This window comes from Amblyraja radiata, chromosome 23, assembly GCF_010909765.2.
Source record: "Amblyraja radiata isolate CabotCenter1 chromosome 23, sAmbRad1.1.pri, whole genome shotgun sequence".
Taxonomy (NCBI): Eukaryota; Metazoa; Chordata; class Chondrichthyes; order Rajiformes; family Rajidae; genus Amblyraja; species Amblyraja radiata.
The window spans coordinates 6,405,550-6,430,546 of NC_045978.1; the positions used below are offsets into that span (position 1 = coordinate 6,405,550).

At 46.6% G+C, this 24,997-nt stretch overlaps 1 protein-coding gene across 5 annotated transcripts in view; it reads left to right on the forward strand.

The window, feature by feature from the left end:
- sulf2 (sulfatase 2) overlaps positions 1–24,997 on the forward strand; it is a 244,158-nt gene that overhangs the window by 136,448 nt on the left and 82,713 nt on the right. The window contains exon 1 of one of the 5 annotated variants that reach the window (XM_033041461.1): positions 22,321–22,559. The exons of the other annotated variants lie outside the window; for them this stretch is intronic. The gene's annotated coding sequence lies outside the window, so the exon portion shown is untranslated. Of the gene's footprint in view, positions 1–22,320; positions 22,560–24,997 lie in introns of those variants that run through there. 5 annotated transcript variants of the gene reach the window in all.

The window sequence follows — 24,997 nt, forward strand, 5'->3', positions numbered from 1 at the left end:
TAGCGGAGCGCCCGGTTCCTACCGCCTTCTTCTGGAGCTTTTGCTTGTAGATGCGAGAGCGCCCCTCAAGCAGCGCGTCTCGCAGGCACCTGCTCCATGAACCGCTCCAGCGGCTCAGGCGGCTCTCTCTCCCCCCGTGCGGGTGGAGAGACGTCCCGTCCCAATCGGGAACACCTGCCGGATGCCTCTCGAGTGGCTATGCATCCAGCCCGCTGCTCAGGTACTAGCGGGCTGGCCTCGGCACGGTGTCGGGGAATTGCGTAACACCGGGTCGCTCCTACCGCCTGTTGCTGCCCCCCTTCCCCCCGACGGGAAACCGTTCCTCCTTGAACGGGGGACAGTTTTGTTCCAGAGCCTTTTTCTCTGCCTGTAAAAAACACAAGCAGAAAAAAGGCTCACCTGTAAAAGAAAACCCGACCTCAGGATACTCACCTGACGGTCCGGTTCATCCTGTAACGGGACAGCCTAGCTCCTGTTGCGGCCGCTGTTGCACTGCTGGCGTAATGCCGCGCCTGCGCACTGAGCGGGTTCTTCACGTAGTCACTCACGTGACTCCGAAGTAAAACAAAGCTTGGATGTGATGTGATATACTACAATGCCCTGCAATTGCTTGTGGTCAAGGTAGTTACACAGAACATAGAACAGTACAGCACAGGAGCAGGCCCTTCAGCCCACAATGTCCATGCTGAGCATAATGCCAAGTTAAACTCATCTCATCTACCTGCACGTGATCCATAGCCCTCCATTCCCTGCATAGCCATGTGCGTACCTAAATGCCACTATTGCATCTGCCTCCACCATTTGCATTTATGCTGCTGCATAAATGCAAATCTTAATTCATTTAAGAAATTGCAACTGACGAAAAGATATCAGTTACATATTTATTTTTAAGAAAGAACTGCAAGTGCTGGAAAAATTGAAGGTAGACAAAAATGCTGGAGAAACTCAGCGGGCGAGGCAGCATCTATGAAGCGAAGGAATAGGTGACGTTTCGGGTCTCGACCCGAAACGTCACCTATTCCTTCGCTCCATAGATGCTGCCTCACCCGCTGAGTTTGTCCAGCATTTTTGTCTCGTTACATATTCCTTCTCTTTTGTTATTTCTACCCACGGACAGCCACATTTACAGGTGATGAAAATGTGCCTTTAGGTCAATATTTTGAATATTTTGTATTTGAACGTACTTTTGACATATGAACAGCAAATGCTGGAAAAAAACTCGGCGGGTCAGGCAGCATCAGTGGAAAAGGCAAGAGTTAAACTCTCAGGTCGAATAAGTGGTCCCAGAATTTATTTTGTGTTTTTTTCAGACTTCTGAAAGTTGCAATTTATTTTGATTTACAACTTAAATATTGATGTTAGACAAATAATTTATAGTAGGCTTGAGGACATGAGAAGGATTTTATCCCACAAAGATATTGATTTACAGATGCTTAGAAGGTAGCGTTTCGAATAGCGACACTGCCAACTTTTACAGATTTCAATCTAGGATTGGAATATGGGTCGAATAATGAATTTGAATGAAAAATGCGAGCCAGTTCTATGAAGTGTAAATCGGTGTTGAAAAGGTTTTCGTTCAAGTTTGAATGAACCAAGAAACTAATGTTCTTAGTTTAGTTTAGTTGAGTTTAGTTCTTCTTGCGAATGAAACATAAACCAAAGGAATAGTTAGATCTCAAGCCGGGCGTTGAGCAGGCAGGCTGTTGTCTCTGCGTCAATGTCTGCCAGGCCCTGAGCTCCATTTGGTGGGTGGTAGAGCGGGCACCCAGAGATGACATGGTTGGCTGTCTGTTTGTTCTGCTCCGCATTCACAGGCTGGGCTCTGGCAGAGCCCCCATCTCCACACGCTGGCATTGAAACGCCCAACTCCTGTACCAAGTCTGTTGAGCTTCACCCATGCTCCTCTAGGGAGGTCAGACCCTGGACAGCTTTTATCTGGTGTTGAGTTTAGTTTAGTTTAGAGATACAGCATGGAAACAGGCCCTTCAGCCCACCTAATTCGCACCAACCAGCGATTACCGGCACACTCATTTGATCTTGCACACTCGGGACATTTGGGAAGCTGCACGTCTTTGGAATATGGGAGGAAACCGGAGCACCAGGAGAAAACCCTTGTGGTCACAAGGAGAGCGTACAGCGCCCGTAGTCAGGATTGATCCCGGGTTCCTGGCGCTGTAAGGCAGCAGCTCTACCGCTGCGCCACCGTGCTGCCCTTCTGTTGTGTCATGATGAGTTGAATGCTCATCTGACCATCTTCCATCCACCATGTTCAAGACAAATTAACCGAATAGTTTCATATTTGTTTTAAGTTAGAGGGCAGAGAAATGACACGGGGATGTTTAAACATGCATCCCTTTAAGATTAGTCAATAGCAATTTCCAAGTTATTAAATTTTAAAATGTTGGCAGAGGTGTTTTCAATCATTTCCAGTACTGCCTTTAAAATATTGAAGTCCCCAGAATTAACCACTGATGCAGATGAAATGTATACTCCGCTGAAGCCAGTCCACCTTTCCTGCGGCATGTTTTAATATTTAAACATTTCTGTGTTCATGTTTTATACAGTTACTTGTGGTCTGCAATGATGATCATTCAACAACCTTAAATCATGCAAAATTGTACTCGCCAATCTTGTAAACACACACATACACATTTACACTTCAAACACTATGATTAATGGAGTGTTGTGAGATAATTAGTAGGACGTCTTAAGTGTGAAAATTAATCAGAAGACAGGTGGGAGAAAAGACATCTTGTGTGTTTTACTACATAAACAGCTTTTATCTCTTTCCTCGACGGAGATGCGACTTTCGCCGTATCGTATCTCCGTCCGCACTGCGGCCTAACATCGTGGAGCCGGCGGTCCCTTTGTCAGGGATCGACTTCAGGACGCCAACCGCGGGAGCCTGCGGACTTAACATCGTGGAACTCGCGGTCCCTTGGTTTGAGATCAACTTCGGGAGCTCCAACCGCGGGAGCTACGATCACCCCGATCGCAGGAGCTTCGATAGCCGGCTACGGGAGTTTCGATCGCCCCGACTGCGGGTGGTTCGACCGCCCCAAGAAAAGGGGGGAAAAAGATAATACGTTATTGTCTTCCATCACAGTGCGCTGTGGTGGATGTTTATGTTAATTTTTATGTAGTAGTGTGTCTTGTTGCTTTATTGGTATGACTGCATGGCAAATCAAATTCCTTGTATGTTTTTACATACTTGGCTAATAAATTAATTACAATACAATACAATTATGAATGATTAAAGGATATTTCAGCAACAAATATAAAAATACAATGTTTTCTTTCTTATATCATTGTCATACGGTTATTATTTGGTATTCAGAATTCTGTCCACAGCTGCAAGATAGTACAGTTCCACCAATAGAATCATTTAGTGGCAGGTTTTTCTTTCTTTATTTCATCATTTTAGAATGAATAAATGTAGTAAAGATGAACTGCAGATGCTGGTTTATCCCCAAAATAGACACAAAACGATCATGTATTGTCATGTGTATGAACGAACTGCAGATGCTGGTTTAAACCGAAGATAGACATAAAAAGCTGGAGTAACTCAGCGAGACAGGCAGCATCGCTGGAGAGAAGGAATGGGTGACGTTTTGGGTCGAGACCCTTCTTCAGACTGTATTGTCTTTCCACTGACTGGAGTGCAAGCAACAAATGCTTGTCACTGTGTCTCGGTAGACTTGACAATAAACTAAACTAAACTGAACTAAATGCTGGAGGAACTCAATTTTTTTTTAATCAAAAATATTTATTCAAATATTAAATTAATATGTACAGTACAGTAAAAAACAAAACAGCACCCACCACCATGATACACCACAAATGATAAACTACTATGCAACTATCTTACAATCCTTGTCAAGGATGCATTTAACCCCCTGACAGTGCGTAGTCCCAGGTTCTGGACTCCCCCAACATGGGGAACATTTTCCTTGCATCTAGCATGTCCAAACCCTTAAGAATTTTATATGTTTCCATAAGATCCTATCTGTGGAGTTGAAAAATTCAGCTTGTTGGATCGGTAAGTGCCAATCAGTCTCCCTGGCACAGTGCGTTGGTGCATTTCCATGCCTTACCTTCAAACTAATGGGCCTGTCCCACGTGGCGTTTTTTAGGCAACTGCCGGCGACTGTCATAGTTGTAGCAGGTTGCCGAAAAACCAGCGACAACCTACGTCATCCTGGCGACAACCTACGACAGCACCTACATCAGGAGAAGTCAAGCTACGCTCATTGGCGCCAAACCCACTGTCACCAAAATCTTTTCAACCTGTTGAAAATTTAGCAGCGGCCAGAATGACGCTACGACTTTTTGCGTAACTGAGGAGTCGACTCCCGGTGACCACCGGCGAACATGTGGAGACTAACTAGTCGCCTGTAGTTGCCTAAAAAAACGCCAAAGTGGGACAGGCCCATAACAAAACCTACATCAACACAACACCTCCACTCAGTTCGCAATAACCAACCTGATCTCCCGGTGGCTCAGCACTTTAACTCCCCTCCCATTCCGAATCTGACCTTTCTGTCCTGGGCCTCCTCCATGGCCAGGGTGAGTCCCACCACAAATTGGATGAACAGCACCTCATATTTCGCTCTGACAGTTTACACCCCAGCGGTATGAACATTGACTTCTCCAATTTCATGTAGTCCTTGCTTTCTCCCTCCTTCCCCTCCCCTTCCCAGCTCTCCCACAGCCCACTGTCTCCGCCTCTTCCTTTCTTCTTCCCGCCCTCTCCCCACCCCTGACATCAGTCTGAAGAAGGGTCTCGACCTGAAACGCCGCCTATTCCCTCGCTCCATCGATGCTGCCTCACCCGCTGAAATTCTCCAGCTTTTTCGTCCACCTTTAATTGAGCACATTCAATGTGCCAAACCTTCCAGAGCCATCAGCTCTCAAAATTCTACAGCATTCCACCTCCTTTCCTCAGGCTATGTGTTTTGTGCATCTACAAGGAACATTTTTTTTTGGACATTTTCCTAAGATTCATTAAAAAAAACACCCCGCCTGCAACAAATTAAACACTTATGAAATATTGTACACTCCAACATCGCGGGCCAAAACGACATTGTAAAAACGGGGCATGAGTGGTTTAACCACACTTTCTACAAGACTATTCATGTTGGCGCAAAGATTTCAGATCGTTAAGTTGCGAGCCAGTATTTTTACAGGGAAAGGTTCTTCATTCTCGTCATTCCCCACCCAGCAGATGGGCCATTCTGACGTGTTGGCTGTGATAGCCCTCATGCTGAGAGATTAACTGCTCACTGCCTTCTGTTTCCTGCTCTCTGGTAGAGATCGAGCTGAGGATCCCTCCTCCGTCTCTTTACAGAAGCAGCAAGTTGGAATATGTTTCCTGGCCTCTGCCTGTGCAGATGTGGAAAGCGGGCTCGAGAATTGGCTTGGAGAAACAATGCTAGCCTTGCCCATTACCTCCGTATCTCTGCACTTTTGTTTTTTTGCCAAACAAAATAAATCTTCAACTGATGTTGGGAATCTTCAAAATAGCAAGGATTCTTGAGGTTGGTCAGTACAACATTCAGTGGTGCATCGGTAGAGTTGCTGCCTTACAGCGCCAGAGACCCGGGTTTGATCCTGACTACGGGTGCTGTCTGTACGGAGTTTGTGCGTTCTCCCCGTGACCGCGCCAGCTGGTTTTCTCCGGCTGCTCCGGTTTCCTCCCAGAGGTACAGGTTTGTAGGTTAATTCGCCTCGGTGAAATTGGAAATTGTCCCTAATGTGTGGGATAGTGTTAGTGTACAGGGTGATCGCTGGTCAGTGCGGATTCGATGGGCCAAAGGGCCTGGGTCGAAACCGGGTCCCTGGCGCTGTGAGGCAGCGACTCTACCGTTGCGCCACCGTGCCACCCCAAACCTCTGCGGATGTGCTGCAGGAAGTGTTCTGACAGGGCGATCGATCACGGTGGCGTGGCGGTAGAGTTGCTACCCTACAGCGAATGCAGCGCCGTAGACCCAGGTTCGATCCCGACCACGAGTGCTGTCTGTGTGGAGTTTGCACGTTCTCCCCGTGATCTGCGTGGGTCTTCCCCGAGATCTCCGGTTTCCCCCCCCACACTCCAAAGACGTACAGGTTTGTAGGTTAATTGGCTTGGTAAATGTAAAAAATGTCCCTAGTGGGTGTAGGATGGTGTTAATGGGCGGGGATCGCTGGTCGGCACGGACCCGGTGGGCCGAAGGGCCTGTTTCCGCGCTGTATCTCTAAAAACTAAAACTAAAACTACAAACTAAAACCAAAAGTAAGGATGCACCTCAGCATGATATGACTTGCTCGGCCGTTGACCATCTGACCATGCAGAGACCACAGCAAGCTGTATCACTCATGTCCTTCATATCCTTCCATCCAGTGTCCAACTTCACTGTGCGCTGCATCAGGAAGGCTGGAGGTATCATTGGGGAGGCCGCTCTGGCCATTCCCTCTTCTACCTCCTGGGAGAAGATACGGGAGCTCAAAAGCTCAGACTTCTAAACTTAAGAAAAGCTTCTTCCCCACTGTTAACAGGGTCCTGAAGGAGGGTCTCAACCCGGAACGTCACCCATTCTTCTTGGTTTCTTGGTTTCTTGGTCCTCCAAAATATTCCAAATGGAATTTAAACTGGAGGTGGTGGAGGGAGGACTTCTCTCCAGAGACGCTGCCTGTCCCGCTGAGTTACTCCAGCATTTTGTGTCTATCTTCGGTTTAAACCGGCATCTGCAGTTCCTTCCTGCAACATGCTGCCTGACCCTCTGAGTCACACCATCTTTTTGTGTCTATCTCCTGAACCAATCACCTATTTCACACCCCCTTTATTGAGTGCTGCGTGTACTCTTACTCATAATTCTGCCTCACTGTTTAGACTTTAGACAGTGTGGAACCAGGCCCTTCAGCCCACCGACGATCACACCGAATACTAGCACTATCCGACACACTAAAGGGACAATTTACAATCCACAGAAGCCGTCTAACCTACAAATCTGTACGTCTTTGGCGTGTGGGAGGAACGGGGAGCGCTCAGAGAAAACCCACGCGGTCACGGAGAGAACGTACAGACAGCACCCGCAGTCAGGATTGAACCCGGGTCACTGGCGCTGTAAGGCAGCAACTCTACCGCTGCACCTTAGCTGTTGTACTTTTATCTATTTGTGGACCACTCCAGATTGCATTGCAATCTTTACACCATTCTGCTGCTTGGCACTGTAGTATTTATTGTTATATTTTTCATTACCGGATGTGCACTGTTTATGCTGTGAGCTTCATGTGAATGAGGAATTTCATTGCTCCCTGGTGTATCATTATAATAAACTAATCTTAATCTGAATCTACTTCCAGTGTGTAAAAAGAAAATAGCGCAGTGAAGAATAAAGAAATATGGCTTGTCAGAGGCAGCACAGTGGCCCAGTTAGTGCCAGAGGCCCTGGTTCGATTCTGACCTTGGGTGCTGTCTTTGTGGAGTATGCATGTTCTTTCTGCACCCACATGGGTTTCCTCCGGGTGCTCCAGTTTCCACCCACATCCCAAAGACTTGCTGGTTTTGTAGGTTAATTGGGGTCTGTAAATTGCCCCTCAGTGTGTAGGGTGCAGAGCTCGTGAGAACAGGTGATCGGTAATCGGTGTGGGCCAGAAGTTGTATCTCTAAAACTAAAGAAAACGAATGATGGTCGATTGTCAAATTCCCTAAATAGAAACCAGATATGGTAGAAGAGCCCAAAGCATCACCAATTCTCTTTCTCCAGAAATGCTGTCTGACCAGTGTGGCACGGTGGCGCAGTGGTAGAGACGCTGCCTACCAGCGCCGGAGACCCAGGTTCGATCCCGACTACGGGTGCTGCCTGCGCGGAGTTTGTACGTTCTCCCCGTGACTGCGTCGGTTTTCTCCGAGATCTTCGCTTTCCTCCCACACTCCAAAAACCTGCACGCTTGTAGGTTGATTGGCTGGGTATGAAAATGTAAATTGTCCCTAGTGTGTGTAGGATAGTGTTAGCGTGCGGGGATCGCTGGCCGGCGCCGACACGGTGGGCCGCAAGGCCTGTTTCCGCGCTGTATCACTAAGCAAAACTAAACCAAACCCGTTGAGTTACTCCAGCACTTTGTGTCTATCTTTGGTATAAACCAGTATCTGCAGTTCCTTGATTCTACATGTTAGAAACAAAATTGATGATTTGTTACCTATCACTCGGTTCATATGACCCACAATTCAAATTAATGCCAGGGATTCAAAAATAATGTTGTTTTATCAGTGTGAAGATCTTCAGTGATATTACTAAGAGCTGTACACAAATAAGCACTGGGACACTGGGAGTGTACCACAAAGGGTGATAAAGACTTTGAAATCAATGGATCCTTTTTATAGACTGAAACTCTCAGCTGACAATGATAAAGTACTTCAATGCTTTTGTTTACCTGTTTAGGTGCTCTTAGAATACAACCTAATTGGCTTAGTATACAAATAAAGAATTTCGAAACACAGACAATTTCACAGTAGCGTTTAGCTGAGAGGATGGACTGGTACTTGGTGACATTTTCAACTAACAAGATGGATTTTTATTGCTTCCAGCAATGCTGAGTAAAAATATTTATTCTGTCCATAAATCACGTTACTATCTGAATTTACTGGGACTTAGCTACTGAAACGGAACCCGAATACAAAAGAGAAAGGGAAAAATAGAGTACTTGCCATTTTGATGTGGAGTCAAAATATTAGACTGGAAGTGTTAAACTGCAAAGAGTGCAGAGAAGATTTATGAAGATATTGCCGGGACTGCAGTGCTTGAGCTTACAGGGAAAGGTTAGACAATAGACAATAGACAAGAGACAATAGGTGCAGGAGTAGGCCATTTTGCCCTTCAAGCCAGCACCGCCATTCAATGTGATCATGGCTGATCATCCCGAATCAGTACCCCGTTCCTGTCTTCTCCCCATATCCCCTGACTCCGCTATTTTTAAGAGCCCTATCTAGCTCTCTCTTGAAAGCATCCAGAGAACCTGCCTCCACTGCCCTCTGAGGCAGAGAATTCCACAGACTCACCGCTCTCTGTGAGAAAAAGTGTTTCCTCGTCTCCGTTCTAAATGGCTTACTCCTTATTCTTAAACTGTGGCCCCTGGTTCTGGACTCCCCCAACATCGGGTTGGGCAGGCTAGGACTTTATTCCTTGGAGGCTGAGGGGTGATCTTATAGAGATGTGTAAGATCATGAGAGGAATAGATAGAGTTTCACCCAGGTTAAGGGAATCAAGGACTAGAGGAATTCAATAGGAATCCTAGGGGCAACCTTTTTGCTCCAAAGTTGGTAGGTACATGGAAACGAGCTGCCAGAGGAGGTAGTTGAGGCAAGTACTACCACCGTAATTAAAAGACACATTGATAGGTACTTGGATTGGAAAGTTTTGGAGGGATGTGGACCGGGTGCAAGCAAATATTAAGAATAAGGGGTAAGCCATTTAGGACGGAGATGAGGAAAAACTTTTTTACCCAGAGAGTTGTGAATCTGTGGAATTCTCTGCCTCAGAAGGCAGTGGAGGCCAATTCTCTGGATGCTTTCAAGAGAGAGTTAGAGAGAGCTCTTAAAGTTAGCAGAGTCAAGTGATATGAGGAGAAAGCAGGAACGGAGTACTGATTGTGGATGATCAGCCGTGATCGCAGTGAATGACGGTGCTGTCTCAAAGGGCTGAATGGTCTATTCCTGGACCTATTGTTTATTGTCAAATCAAATTCCTCGTATGTTGTAAAACATACTTGGCTAATAAAGTATGATTATGATTATTATGATGGTTATGATTATGAAATGGGACTAGCGTAGATGGGGCATTTTGGACAGCATGGAGGAGCTGGGCCGAAGGGCCTGTTTCCATGTTGTATGAATCGATGACTCGATATTAAACTTCAAAACTCAAAGCAAATATTTAAAATGATACTTTCATGTAATCTTTTTCTATTGAACCAAAACATCCCGAAATCCCTAATATTTTGGTATGGCACTGAATAGTCATTTGCAAGTCCTTCCAACAGGTTTGCAGGAAGTCGACACCAGTGAGATGAGACTTCGGTTGAAGGAATGGCAGCCGGCTCTCACTGATCTCAGTTCTGGCCGGTGCTGCAAACTTAGAGACATCTCAGTCGATAAAGATAAAGTTTCTTTCTGATTCCAAGCCACTTAAATGGCTGGCCTCAATTTTAGCTTTAGCCAAATTAAACATAGAAACATAGAACATAGAAACATAAACTGCTGAGGAAAAGCCATTCTGTTCTTTGGACATTGCTAGCTCTTCACTGTTGAACCTTTGTACCATAGCCCCTGCGTCCTTGCTGATCATTCCTAAGTCAATGTTCATAAGTTATAGGAGCAGAAGTAGGCCATTCGGCCCATCGACTCTACTCTGCCATTCAACCATGGCTGATCTATCTTTCCCTCTCAACGGCATTCTTCTGCCTTTTCCCCACAACCCTTGACACCCGTACGAATGAAGAATCTCTTGCGAAAAAAAACCCAAAGTGCTGGAGGAACTCAGCAGGTCAAACAGCATCTAGGGGGGGAATGGATAGATGACCTTTCCGGTCGGGAACTTACTACAGGTGAGAAAGGATTAGAGCAATATGGGCTTAACGTAGGCAAACCAGGTTAGTGTAGTTAGGCATCTTGGTTAGCATGAATGTTTTGGACTGAAGGGTAGCACAAATCTATTTCTGAAGTATATTGGGCGGCATGGTGGCGCAGCGGTAGAGTTGCTGCCTTACAGCGCCAAAGTCCCGGGTTCGATCCTGACTACGGGTGCTGTCTGTACAGAGTTTGTACGTTCTCCCTGTGACCTGCGTGGGTTTTCTCTGGGTGCTCCAGTTTCCTCGCACACTCCAAAGACGTACAGGTTTGTAGGTTAATTGGCTTCTGCACAATTGTAAATTTTGTGATAGTGTTAGTGTATGGGATGATGTCAGGTCAGCTGAAGGACCTGTTTCCACACTTTACCTCTAAACTAAACTAAACCAAACTAAACAAAAATGGACTGAAGTTCGTTGACGACACCACTATTGTGGGGCGTATCACTGATGGGGATGAGTCAGAGTACAGAAGAGAGATCGAGCAACTGTCCATATGGTGCCAGCGCAATAACCTGGCCCTCAACACCAGCAAAACCAAGGAACTGATTGTGGACTTTGGAAGGAGTAGGAGGGGGACCCACAGCCCCATTTATATCAACGGGTCGATGGTTGAAAGGGTCAAGAACTTCAAATTCCTGGGCGTGCACATCTCTGAAGATCTTTCCTGGTCCGAGAACACTAATGCAATTATCAAAAAAGCTCATCAGTGCCTCTACTTCCTAAGAAGATTACGGAGAGTCGGATTGTCAAGGAAGACTCTCTCTAACTTCTACAGGTGCACAGTCGAGAGCATGCTGACCGGTTGCATCGTGGCTTGGTTCGGCATTTGAGCGCCCTGGAGAGGAAAAGACTACAAAAAGTAGTAAACACTGCCCAGTCCATCAGCGGCTCTGACCTTCCTTCCATCGAGGGGATTTATCGCAATCGCTGCCTCAAAAAGGCTGGCAGTATCATCAAAGACCCACACCATCCTGGCCACACACTCATCTCCCTGCTACCTTCAGGTAGAAGGTACAGGAGCCTGAAGACTGCAACAACCAGGTTCAGGAATAGCTACTTCCCCTCAGCCATCAGGCTATTAAACCTGGCTCGGACAAAACTCTGATTATTAATAACCACTTTCTGTTATTTGCACTTTACCAGTTTATTTATTCATGTGTGTATATATTTATATCATGGTATATGGACACATTTATCTGTTTTGTAGTAAATGCCTACTATTTTCTGTGTGCTTAAGCAAAGCAAGAATTTCATTGTCCTATACAGGGACACGACAATAAACTCACTTGAACTTGAACTTGAAACATGGCCTCCAAGTAGGTAATAATAATAGTTCTTGCATTGTTAAATTGTAATCGAGAATCAATTGATAGGACAGACACAAAATGCTGGGGTAGCTCAGCGGGACAGGCAGCTTCTCTGGAGAGAAGGAATGGGTGACGTTTCAGGTCGAGAACCTTCTTCAGACTCTTATCAATAGATAGGGATGAATATGAGACTGTAAATCTAAATATAGACTTGTCGCCCCATTCTTTAGGGTCAGGCACTAGCTGATCATTCAGCCGTTCCTGAAGAACGTCACTGATTTTCAGATTGAAAGAAGATGAAACTTACTTGGGAAGGAAAGCCGGAGGAGAGGAGAGGCAGGAGAGAGCTTGTCCGGTCATTGAGGAACACAGGAGTGGGGGTTGTTTGACAGCCTGCTTGTTGAAGAAGGGCAGAGATGACGTTCACAAGGAATAAGGAATAAGGGTAGAAATCAAGTCTCCACCGCCATTCAATCATGGATGATCCATCTCTCCTTCCTGACCCCATTCCCCTGCCTTCTCCCCCTAACCTCTGACACCCATACTAATCAAGAATCTCTCTATCTCTGCCTTAAAAATATCCACTGACTTGGCCTCCACAGCCTTCCGTGGCAAAGAATTCCACAGATTCACCACCCTCTGATTAAAGAAATGAAAAGCGGGGCGTGAGCCCAGAAAGGGTGAAGATATTTGAATTGTGAAACTCAAGGTGCGGGAAGTTGCGAATTGCGTAACTGGTGGAAGGAATGTGGGTGGAAAGGGAGGGGGAGTCTTGGAGGTGTAAAGTGTGGGCGGAAGCGAAGGGGGAGTGAATAGCCCTCTCTCCGGTTGCCAAGCTAACTAGTGTGGTACAGCAACGAGCTTTTCACAAAAAAATATAGATCACACACTGGGACTAAATGTCACTGGCAGGTTTACTGAGGATAGAATGCTAAGTGGGATTATGAGTGGGAGGAAATGTGTGAAGAGAATTTGCGGAGATTGCGAAAACATGGCAGATGGAATATATATTGTGTAAAAAATGTGAAGCGGATAAATTAACACCTTTGTAAATTGGTGGACGGAACAGAAAGGCAAAGCATTTTTTAAATGGTTAGATGGTGTTGCACTGCGAAGGAAGCTCGGTCTCCTTGTTTAGTTCAGAGATTCGGGGTCGGGATCGAACCCGGGTCTCCAGCGCTGCGTTCGCTGTAAGGCGACAACTCTACCCCTGCGCCACCGTGATCGCCCCTTAATTAGTTTAGTTTAGTTTGGAGATACAGCGCGGAAACAGGCCCATCGAGTCTTGGCCGACCAGCGATCCTCGCACACTAACACAATCCTACACACACAAGGGACCATTTACAATTTTACCAAAGCCAATGAGCCTACAGACCTGTACGTCTTTGGGGTGTGGGAGGAAACCAGAGATCTCGGAGAAAACCCACACAGGTCACGGGGAGAACGTACAAACTCCGTACAGACAGCGCCCGTAGTCAGGATCAAACCCGGGTCTCTGGTGCTGTGAGGCAGTAATGCGCCACCATACCGCCCCTTGTTTTGTTCCAATGTCACCACAGTCCTGGAGCAGCTTGACAGAGATGCAATTAGCTCCAGAACACACAGTCTTCAGCTACACAGTAGCTGTATCCAGTGCTCTCTGCGGATACCCAGTAATAATAATAATAATAATAAATTTTATATTTAATGGGCGCCTTTCATACAAAATCTCAAGGACACCTTACATAGTAAACATATAATCGGAATATAACAATAAGGACATCACAGAGACACAAATTAAAAACAGGATTCAATCCAAAAACAGAAAATCAAAAACACAGTGTGAAGAGGGAGCAGCGGCAACCAAATCGTGCCAGCGTCCACTCTCTCTTCACGGCAGCCATCTTGGACACAGACCTACAAGACTACAAATAGACAAAAAAAAAAAAAAAAAAAAAAAAAAAAAAAAAATAATCCCCCCACAGTAGTGCACGGCGTGAGTGGGATTACCTCAACATTGATGCTGCGGTCCTGAGCAGGAGCCTGAAACGAGCCACCTGTCCGGTAATTCTGTCAACAATGGTTGTCACCTCTGCAATGTAACTTTCCTCTTTGATAATAGACACAAAGTGCTGGAGTAACTCAGCGGGTCAGGCAGCATCTCTGGAGAAAAGGAATGGCTGACTGCTCGGGCCGAAACTCTTCTTTAGACGGAGGGTCGGGGGGAGGGAATTTAGAGGTTCAGAACAAAACCAGAGCCGGCACCGATGACCAAGGAAAGATAGAGCCCACAATGGTCCGTTGTTGGCTGTGGAAGAGATGATGTCAAAGGGATGTATGGATGTGAACAGTGGAACTAGCAGGACGACTAGGGTGGGGGAGGGGCAGAGAGTAGGAATTCGTAGCACTTGAAATTAGAGAAATCGGTGTTCATACCACTGGGATGCCAACTGCCCAGGCGAAATATGAGGTGCTGTTCCTCCAATTTGTGCTGGGTCTCACCCTGACAGTGGAGGAGGCCCAGGACAGAAAGGTCAATGTGGGAATGGGAAGGGGAGTTAAAGCGTTTACCAACTTGGAGATCATGTAGGCCAGGGCGGACTGAGCATAGGTGTCCGACGAGCTCTCTCTGATATGCTGGCCTCCAACAACAGTAGAGATGTCCATCAAGTCTCGTCCTCCTCCTCCTAATCGTCCACCTCCACCTCCTTCTACGAGGTGTTTACATTTCACTGCCATTCACAACTCAATATGTAATGCCCCTGTCCCACCAGAGCTGTGTGGACATATTATTAACAGATCAAATCAAAGACCGGGCATCCTTATGCCCCTGTCCCACCTAGGAAACCTGAACGGAAACCTCTGGAGACTTTGTGCCCCACCCAAGGTTTCCGTGCGGTTCCCGGAGGTTTTTGTCAGTCTCCCTACCTGCTTCCACTACCTGCAACCTCCGGCAACCACCTGCAACCTCTGGGAACCGCACGGAAACCTTGGGTGGCGCGCAAAGCCTCCAGAGGTTTCCGTTCAGGTTTCCTAGGTGGGACAGGGGCATAAGGATACCTGGTCTTTGATTTGATCTGTTAATAATATGTCCACTCAGGTCTGCTTACAGCATTCCTCACCTTAATGTGCATTCTGCGCTGCACCTTCATCTAGCTGACATTTAGTTTACAGCGCGTAATGATGAGAGTACTGCCTCCGCTGTAAGCTTGCATGCTGTGCTGTGGCATCATAAGCTTGGCATTTCCGTTTTCCATTCGCCTGGGGTGCCAGCGTTGGCATTCGCTTCTACACCCTTTAGTTAACAAAAGCTTTGTTCAAGAGTCATAGAGTCATACAGTGTGGAAACAGGCCCCTTTAGCCCAACTTGCCCCCGCTGACCAACACGCCCCACCTGCTCCAGCTCCCACCTCCCCTAAAAGATAGACACAAAATGCTGGAGAAACTCAGCGAGTCAGGCTGTATCTCTGGAGAAAAGGAACAGGTGACATTTTGGGTTCTTCAAGAAGTCTGAAGTCTGAAGAAAGGGTCCCAACCCAAAACATCACCTATCCATGTCCTCCAGAGATGCTGCCTGACCTGTTGAGTTACTCCAACATTTTGTCTAATTTTTTAAATAATGGTTGTCATTTTGCTACAAAAATAATCCATTTTAACCAGTTATTTTAAAAAAAAAGGTAATAGCACAATATCCTGAAGAGCCAAGCTGTGATATAATTGCAGCAGCTTTATCAATCACCACTTTGTTTTTCTCTCCATTAATCCACTGGAACACCCACAGTTCATTAAATCCACATTGGTTACTAAGCATTTGCAGCTGGTTCCCACAGCTTTCCATTTATTATGTTTGAGCCAATTACTTGGGAATCAGCTAAAGTCTGTGTTTTAGCACTTGGCTACATTTTTCCTTTTAGGTAATGCAGTAATCAATAACTAACGGAGCAGATCGGGTCGATTTGTTTTTTATGCAAAGTTCGATGTATCTAATGAAGCCGTGCTTCACTGGTTTAATGAGAGTCTTCCAATGGACTGAAGGGTCTGTCCCACTTGGGAGTCATTTGCGCGTCATTTACGCGACATCATTTACGCGTCGCGACGCACGACACGCGCATGGTGCGCATTACGCGTGCGTGGTTCGTGGTGAGGTAGGGAGTGATGCGCAGTCGCGCGCGGCGCCCCAGGATTTTGGGATGCACAAAATCTTTGCGCGCCATCTGCGTGACACGCAAATGACGCCCAAGTGGGAAAGGCCCTTGACCCAGAGTGGAATACATTTAGTTACCGATCCGTCTGAGTCAAATTTGACAGTTTGGTTCCAGTCTACACCTGACCTCTTGAGTTCATATGTTTTAGGAGCAGAATTAGGCCAGTCAACCCACAAGTCTACTCCACCATTCAATCAATGCTGATCTATCTCTCCCTCTCAACCCCATTTTCCTGCTTTCTCCCCGTAACCCTTGACACCCGCGCAAGTCAAGACTTTATCAATCTCCGTCTTAAAAATATCCATTGACTTGGCCTCCACCACCTTCCATGAGCTTCCAATCTGCCTACAGATCAGTGAGATTGTTGTCATACATAAGTACACGAAGTACATATGTATGATATGTATACACATGGCAAGAAGATCATACGTATGCCCAGCGGTCGCGGAAATCCCCCAGGGTGCCCATAGATGGCACGTAGTCCTTCTCGAGCACCACCCGGGCACGGACGTAACCCCGGAGACGATGCTAACTCTTTGTGTAGGAAGTAACTGCAGATGCTGGTTTACCCCGAAGTTGCACACAAAAAGCTGGAGTAACTCAGCAGGTTTAGCTCCGTTCAGTTTAGTTTAGAGATACAGCGTGGAAACAGGCCCACCGAGTCGGCCCACTGAGTCCGGAAAACACAGCGGGACTGGCAGTTTCCTGGAGAGAAGGAATGGGTGACGTTTGGGGTCGAGACCCTTCTCCAGACCGAGAGGCTTCAGGGGAGAGTTCTTTCTTTCCGGCCCCTTGTCCAGTGACCATTGCCCACTACCGCTTCCTCCTCTCCGGTTCCCGGCGTTCCGGGTCAAGCAGGGGCCGGGCTCGGCGCCTTCCCTCTCCCGGTTCTGCGGCGGGTGAGCCAAGCCAGGTTATGGCCGCGGCACACGGCTCACCGGCACCCACAATGCCCGTGCCAAAGATGATGCCAAGACTGATTCTCAACCGCATGCACGCAATCTACATCCTTGCATTCCTTGCATATCTCAAAGTCTCTTAAATGCCCCTATCATATCTGCCTCCACCACCACCCGCGGCAAACCAGTTCAGGAACTCACTACCTCCTGTGTAAACAACAAAGCTTACCCCACACATCTCCTTTAAACTTTGTTTAAGAACGAACTGCAGATGCTGGAAAATCGAAGGTACACAAAAATGCTGGAGAAACTCAGCGGGTGCAGCAGCATCTATGGAGCGAAGGAAATGGGCAACGTTTCGGGCCGAAGCCCTTCTTCGGACTTCTTCTTCAGTCTGAAGAAGGGTTTCGGCCCGAAACGTTGCCCATTTCCTTCGCTCCATAGATGCTGCTGCACCCGCTGAGTTTCTCCAGCATTTTTGTGTACCTTCCTTTAAGCTTTGCCCCTCTCACCTTTGTGCTGTGATTTGTTTTCTGTGAAAGCAGGAAATAGGCTCTGACTGTTCAAAAGGGAACTGCAGATGCTGGAATATCGAAGGTACACAAAATTGCTGGGGAAACTCAGCGGGTGCAGCAGCATCTATGGAGCGAAGGAAATAGGCGACGTTTCGGGCCGAAACCCTTCTTCAGACTGATGGGGGGTGGGGGGGGGGAAAGAAAGAAGGAAAAGGGGAGGAGGAGGAGCCCGAGGGCGGGCGGATGGGAGGAGACAGCTAGAGGGTTAAGGAAGGGGAGGAGACAGCAAGGGCTAGCCAAATTGGGAGAATTCAATGTTAATGCCATAAGGACGCAAGGTCCCCAGACGGAATATGAGGTGCTGTTCCTCCAATTTCCGCTGTTGCTCACTCTGGCAATGGAGGAGACCCAGGACAGAGAGGTCGGATTGGGAATGGGAGGGGGAGTTGAAGTGCTGAGCCACCGGGAGGTCAGGTAGGTTATTGCGGACTGAGCGGAGGTGTTCGGCGAAACGATCGCCCAACCTACGCTTGGTCTCACCGATGTAAATCAGCTGACATCTAGAGCAGCGGATGCAGTAGATGAGGTTGGAGGAGATACAGGTGAACCTTTGTCGCACCTGGAACGACTGCTTGGGACCTTGGATGGAGTCGAGGGGGGAGGTGAAGGGACTGACTGTCCAGTTTTAACAAGGCTCAATATTTTACTTGTGGCTCTGAAGGGGTGGGACTGGAATGACGACAAGTGAGCTGTAGAGGCACCCACTACGCCATGGGATGTGCTCGATGTAATTTACAAGACGGGCCACATCGGGAGCAGAAATAGCACTGATTTGTGGCCCCCACTTCAAAGGCTAAGTCCAGTATCATCAAACACAGCCTCATAGCCGAGAAGTTGTTCAGGAAATACCATCATTTGGTGCTTATCTCACATCAATTGCACAGGGAGAAAGCTTTACCTGAAGACCCCTTGGTTAATTTGCAGAATGGGCTGAATCATAAAGTCATAAGTGATAGGAGTAGAATTAGGCCATTCGGCCCATCGAGTCTATTCCGCCATTCAAGCATGGCTGATCTATCTCTCCCTCTCAACCCCATTCTCCTGCCTTCTCCCCATAACCTCCGACACCCGTACTAATCAAGAATCGACCCATTGGGAAGAAGGTACAGGAGTCTGAAAACCCTGACCTCCAAGTTCAGGAACATCTTCATCCCAACACCCATCAGGTTCTTGAACGCCAACCAAACTACAAACTGTTTTGGTTGTACTAGGAACTTTGGGCTTTGGTTTTGTTTTACGCTAACGTTGTTTTTTGATTTATTTAACTTTTTTTGGTTTGATTTTTAGTTTAGTTTATTATTTTTATATATATCGAGGTACATTGAAAATCTTTTTGTTGCGTGCTATCAAGCCAGTCAGCGAAAAGACTTGATTACATTCAAGTTGTCCACACAGATACAGGGGATAATGTTGAGTGCAAGATAAAAATCCAATAATATCCCATTAATGATAGTCCGAAGGTCTTCAATAAGGTAGTTTACACCCCAGCGGTATGAACATTGACTTCTCTAACTTCAGTTAGCCCTTGCTTTCTCTCTCTCTCCATCCCCTTCCCCTTCCCAGTTCACCCACTAGTCTTACTGTCTCCGCCAACATTCTATCTTTGTCGCGCCCCCTCCCCTGACATCAGTCTGAAGAAGGGTCTCGACCCGAAACGTCGCCCATTACTTCTCTCCAAAGGAAGATGGCACGTCAGGACCGCTCTCAGGAACCTGAGAGTGCGGATCAGTTACCTATTAAATACTGGGAAGGAACTATTCCTGGATCTGGAGGTGGGTGTTTTCAAAGGTAGACACAAAAACGCTAGAGTAACTCAGTGGGTTATGTTTTTTCAAACTTCTGCACCTGATGAGAGATTTGACTATGTTATCCAGTGAGTTACTGTTTACAGACCAGTTATGCTGCTGCAAGAAAGAATTTCATTGTTCCATTTCGGTACATCTGGCACTAGTGATCTGTTACACTGTGCTCGACTTTGAGACCAGAGGGAAAGGGATGGGAAGTTTACAGCACTGAAGAAAAAGAAAAAAAATACCTCCAGGTTGTGTCTGCCAGCCAATCCCAATGTGTGGTGGCTGAAGCTGTGGGCAGTATGTTCTGTTAGATCAGAGAATCTTTACAAGATCTGCTGGATGTGAGGTGTGAGGCACATTCATTGCTGAGGCCAACAATCAAAATACGTGGGAGTATGTGATAACATTCGAGCTTTGGGGAAGTGGGCCAAGACAAGGCTCCCTCCTTTACACAGGATGTGATTTATTTAATTGATAGAATTGAAATTTGCTCGTTGCCATGGCAGGGTTTGAACTCTTGAACTGAATCATTAATGCAGGTCTCTGAGTTATTGGCCAGGTAACATCATCACCATGCTGTTAAACCCTGCAAGTAGGAAGACAATTAAAGAGGTCACGAGTATAGAAATTGGGAGGTCGTGTAGCAGTTAAAAAAGTTCATAGGGTCCAGGAGGTGAAGTAGGCCATTCGGCCCATCAAGTCTCCATTCAATCGTGGCTGATCTATCTTTCCCCACTCAACCCCATTCACCTGCCTTTGACCCATATCCCCTGATCCCCCTACTAGTCAAGAATCTGTCAATCTCCGCCTTAAAAATATCCATTGATTTGGCCTCCACAGCCGCCCGTGGCAATGAATTCCACAGATTCACCACCCTCTGACTAAAGAAATTCCTTCTCATCTCCTTCCTAAAAGGACGTCCTTTTTATTCTGAAGCCATGGCTTCAGGTCCTAGACATTGGAGAGGCCACATTTAGAGTATTGTGTTCAGTTCTGGGCACCATGTTAGAGGAAAGATGGTGTCAAACTGGAAAGGGTGTGGAGAAGATTTACAAGGATGTTGCCAGGGCTAGAGAGCGTGAGATAGGGAGAGGTTGAGCAGGCTAGCACTTTATTCCTTGGAGTGCAGGAGGATGCGGGGTGATCTTGTCGAGGTGAACAAAATCATGAGAGGAATAGATCCAGTAGACACACACAATCTCTTGCCTGGAGTAGGGGAATTGTGAACCAGAGGACATAGGTTTAAGGTGAGAGGGGAAAGATTTAGCCTGAACATGAGGGGTAACCTTTTCACACAAAGGGTGGTGAGTGAATGGAATGAGCTGTTGAGGCAGGTACTATTGCAATGTTTAAGAGACATTTGGACGCATACATGGATAGGACAGGTTTAGAGGGATATGGGCCAAATGCAGGCAGGTGGGACTAGTGTAGATGGGACACAATGGTTGATTTGGACAAGTTGGGCCGAAGGGCCTGTTTCCACACTGTATGAGACTATGGCACTGGGTTAGTATGATGCTCATGAGTTAAGATGCAGGAAGAATATGGATTAAATATGTAAGCATCGATCGAGTAGAAGCAAATGACCCTTAAGAAGTGACAGACTTCACATGTTATGAAGTGTCTTTAATCAGGTTCAGCACATTGGTCTATACTTTAGACTTCAGAGATTCAGCGTGGAAACAGGCCCTTCGGCCCACCGAGTCCGCACCCACCAATGATCACCCCAGACATTAGCACAGGCCTACACACAATTTTTTACAAACTTCGCCCAACAATATTTTACAGCCAATTAACCTACAACCCTGTACGTCATTGGAGTGTGGGAGGAAACCGGAGCACCCGGTGAAAACCCATGCAGTCACAGGGAGAACGTGCAAACTCCATACAGACAGCAGCCGTATTCAGGATCCAACCTGGGGTCTCTGGTGCTGTAAGGCAGCAACTCTAGTTCTGCACCACTGTGCTGGACATAAAGCGAATGATATATAAGGATTAATTAATAAAACAATTAGCTTAACAGTTATTGAACGGTCACCGCCAATTGGAAAAAACAACATTTGTCAGATTTTATGGATAGAATCTATAATCTAATTAATCTGAAGTACAGAGCAGATTGGGCGGGAACAAACTATAGATTGCGATCCTGCAAATGCAATAGTTTGATTCTGCTTTTAGGTTAAGGGTTAGGATACTTGGTCATTTCTAAAGGACAGCAGCAGAAGAGATATAACTGTCACGGTGGCGCAGCGGTGGAGCTACTGCCTTGCAGCGCCAGGGACCCATGTTCGATCCACCACCAACACCACGGGCGCTGTCTGTAAGGAGCGTGGTTTTTCTCTGAGATCTTCGGTTTCCTCCCACATTTCAAAGACATACAGGCTTGTAGATTAATCGGCTTGGTGTAAATGTAAAATTGTCCCTAGTGTGTGTAGGGTAATGTTAATATGCGGGGATCGCTGGTCGGCATACGGTACAGACTCAGTGGGCCGAAGGGCCTGTTTCCCCTCAGTATCTCTAAACTAAACTAATCTAAATACAACTGAACCAAACTCAAGTGCAATGGGTGGCGCAAAGGGAACGATCCCAGCACTGTAATGCAAACAAGGAGACCAATGTTGGGTTGTATTGCAGACAAAAGGAACTGCAAGTGCTGGTTTACATAAAAAGACACAAAGTGCAGGGATCACCTCCAGATTGAGGGACAGTTTCTTCCCGGCTGTTACCATGCAACTGATCAATCCTATCACCAACTGAACTAAATAAAGGAACACATTAAAACATTAGCATTGGAGAGAGAATAAGACGAGTGCTTGAGAGCAAAGTGTTAAAAAGCATTTAGCCAATGAAGTGGAGCACTGATCGGCTTTAATGTTAAAGCTGCTCCAATGATTTTGCTGCTCTCCGAGGATTAAAGCCAGTCTAATATAGATGCCTGGATGTTTTATTGTCATTCGGCATTTGAAGCCCCAGTGGAATGTACACCGGTAAAATAAATCTTCTAGTATATCCGCAAGATACAAGGTGGTAAATTGCAAAGCCTGCCCTTCGTGAGGCTGAAGGTTCAGGAGCTAAAGGAGAGGATTTCAACTTGTGCAATGGTCAGAACTGTCTGACTAACAGTCTCCGGACTAAACACCGCAAGGCTGGACTGAGAGCTCAGCAAATGGACGCTGTGGTCTGCCCTCAACAACAGGTAACGATTAGAAATGTCAATGAGGGTGTTTAACGATGTAGGTTCACTGGGTTTTAGCACCCAGCTGGATGCTGATAATTGATGTGTTTGAGGAAATTGCTTCACACAGCCTGAGTAACAGTCATGGTGGTTCTGAAACAGCACAGCCCACTGCAGCATCAATGGGGAATGCGGTCATGTGGACTCAGAGTTTCTAATAGTCTGAAGAAGGGTCTCGGCCCGAGACATCACCCATCCCTTCTCTCCAGAGACGCTGCCTGTCCCGCTGAGTTACTCCAGCATTGTGTGTCTATCTAGAGTTTCTACTTTTATTTTGCTGACGTAAAACGATTTCAAAAGTTGACGGTCTGTTGTAAAGTGTAGTACCACGATTATGGAAAAAGTTTATAAAAAACTTCAAAATGAAATGCGAAGAAATGTAATCTGCAGTTCCCCGATGTGTTGACCTTCAGATGATCAGTATTAACAATGCTCCATTTTCTGTAAACATACGATACATATGATGCATAGAGCAGGTTAGGACACAAAGTGCTGGAGTAACTCAGCAGGTCAGGCAGTATCGATGGAGAACATGGGCAGGTGACTGTTCAGGCAGGGATGCCTCTTCAGGCTGATAAGCATTTTCTGTGTTCTCACTCTAGATGCTTACCAGTCTGAAGAAGGGTCCCGTTCCGACTCGAAACGTCACCTATCCATGTTCTCCATTAATGCTGCCTGACCTGTTGAGTTACTCCAGCACATTGTATCCAATTGTGTATTAAGCAGCATCTGCAGATCTTTGATTCTACAGCAGATTGGTTATGGAGGCTAATCGGTGGTTGAAGCAATTCCCTGCTCCTATGAAAATTAGGTCACTTTGTTAACACTGACCCCACACCTTCAGTTTCAAGGTCAGTTTCTTCCCAGCTGCTATCAGGCAACTAAACCATTTCCCAACAACTAGAGAACAGTCCTGAGCTACCATCGACCTCGGACTATCTTCAATCAGACACTACTGGACTTTATCTTGCGTTAAACGTTATTCCCTTTATCATGTATCTGTACACTGTGGACGGCTCGATTGTAACCATGTACTGTCTTTCCGCTGACCGGTTAGCACGCAACAAAAGCCTTTCACTGCACCTCGTTACACGTGACAATAAACGTAACTAAACTCAACAACTGGCTTGACAATCATTTGCTAGAATGACAATCTAACTCTGGACATTCGTGTAGATTTATTGACATAAAGCTATTGGACTTGCCTCTAGTTTTAGAGTTTAGTTTTAGAGATACGCGCGGAAACAGGCCCTTCGGCCTACCGCGACAACGTCTACCATCGATCTCTGTAAACTGGTTCTATGTTTTCCTACTTTTGCATCTGCTCCCCACACAAAAGGGGATAATTTACATAGGCAGCTTACTGTACAAACCTGTACGTCTTTAGAATGTGGGTGGAAACCGGAGCGCCCAGAGGAAACCCACGCAGTCACAGGGAGAACGTACAAACTCTGAACAGACAGCACCTGTAGCCAGGATTGAACCTGGGTGTCTGGCGCTGTGAGGCAGCAACTCTATCACTGTGCCGCTGAGCTGCCCAGCCTCCTAGTTAACTCAAAAGACATCCTAATCCTAGCTAAAACCAATTTAGGTTTGGAAGGTTAATTCCCAGGATGGCAGGACTGTCATATGTTGAAAGAATGGAGCGACTGGGCTTGTATACTCTGGAATTTAGAAGGATGAGAGGTTATCTTATTGAAACATAAAAGATTATTAAGGGATTATTAAGGGATTATTAAAGGACACGCTAGAGCAGAGGTGTCAAACTCGAGGCCCGCGGGCCGGATGTGGCCCGCGAAGGTGTCCGATCCACCCGCGGGATGATTTCCCCGTTGCCAGAGCGGGCTGCGGCTGTCCGCGGTGCCGGATCGGACTGCGTTCGGAATCAGAATCCGGCGCGCGTGAAGTCGCATTTTGCCCGTGACCTAAAATGAGTTTGACACTTCCTGTGCTAGAGGCAGGAAACTTGTTCCCGATGTTGGGGGAGTCCAGAACCAGGGGCCACAGTTTAAGAATAAGGGTAGGCCATTTAGAATGGAAACCTTTCCACCCAGAGAGTTGTGAATCTGTGGAATTCTCTGCCTCAGAAGGCAGTGGTGGCCAATTCTCTGGATGCTTTCAAGAGAGAGTTAGATAGATCTCTTTAAGATAGTGGAGTCAGGGGATGTGGGGAGAAGGCAGGAACGGGGTACTGATTGTGGATGATCAGCCATGATCACAGTGAATGGCAGTGCTGGCTCGAAGGGCCGAAAGGTCTACTCCAGCCCCTGTTGTCTATTGTCTATTTCATCTTGAAATGTCTCAACATTATACTACATTTTTGTACTAATCTGTAAGTCAAATGTTAAAGAGAGGAAGTGGCAGATGGAGGCAGTTTCCTCAGTCCACAATCTCAATTG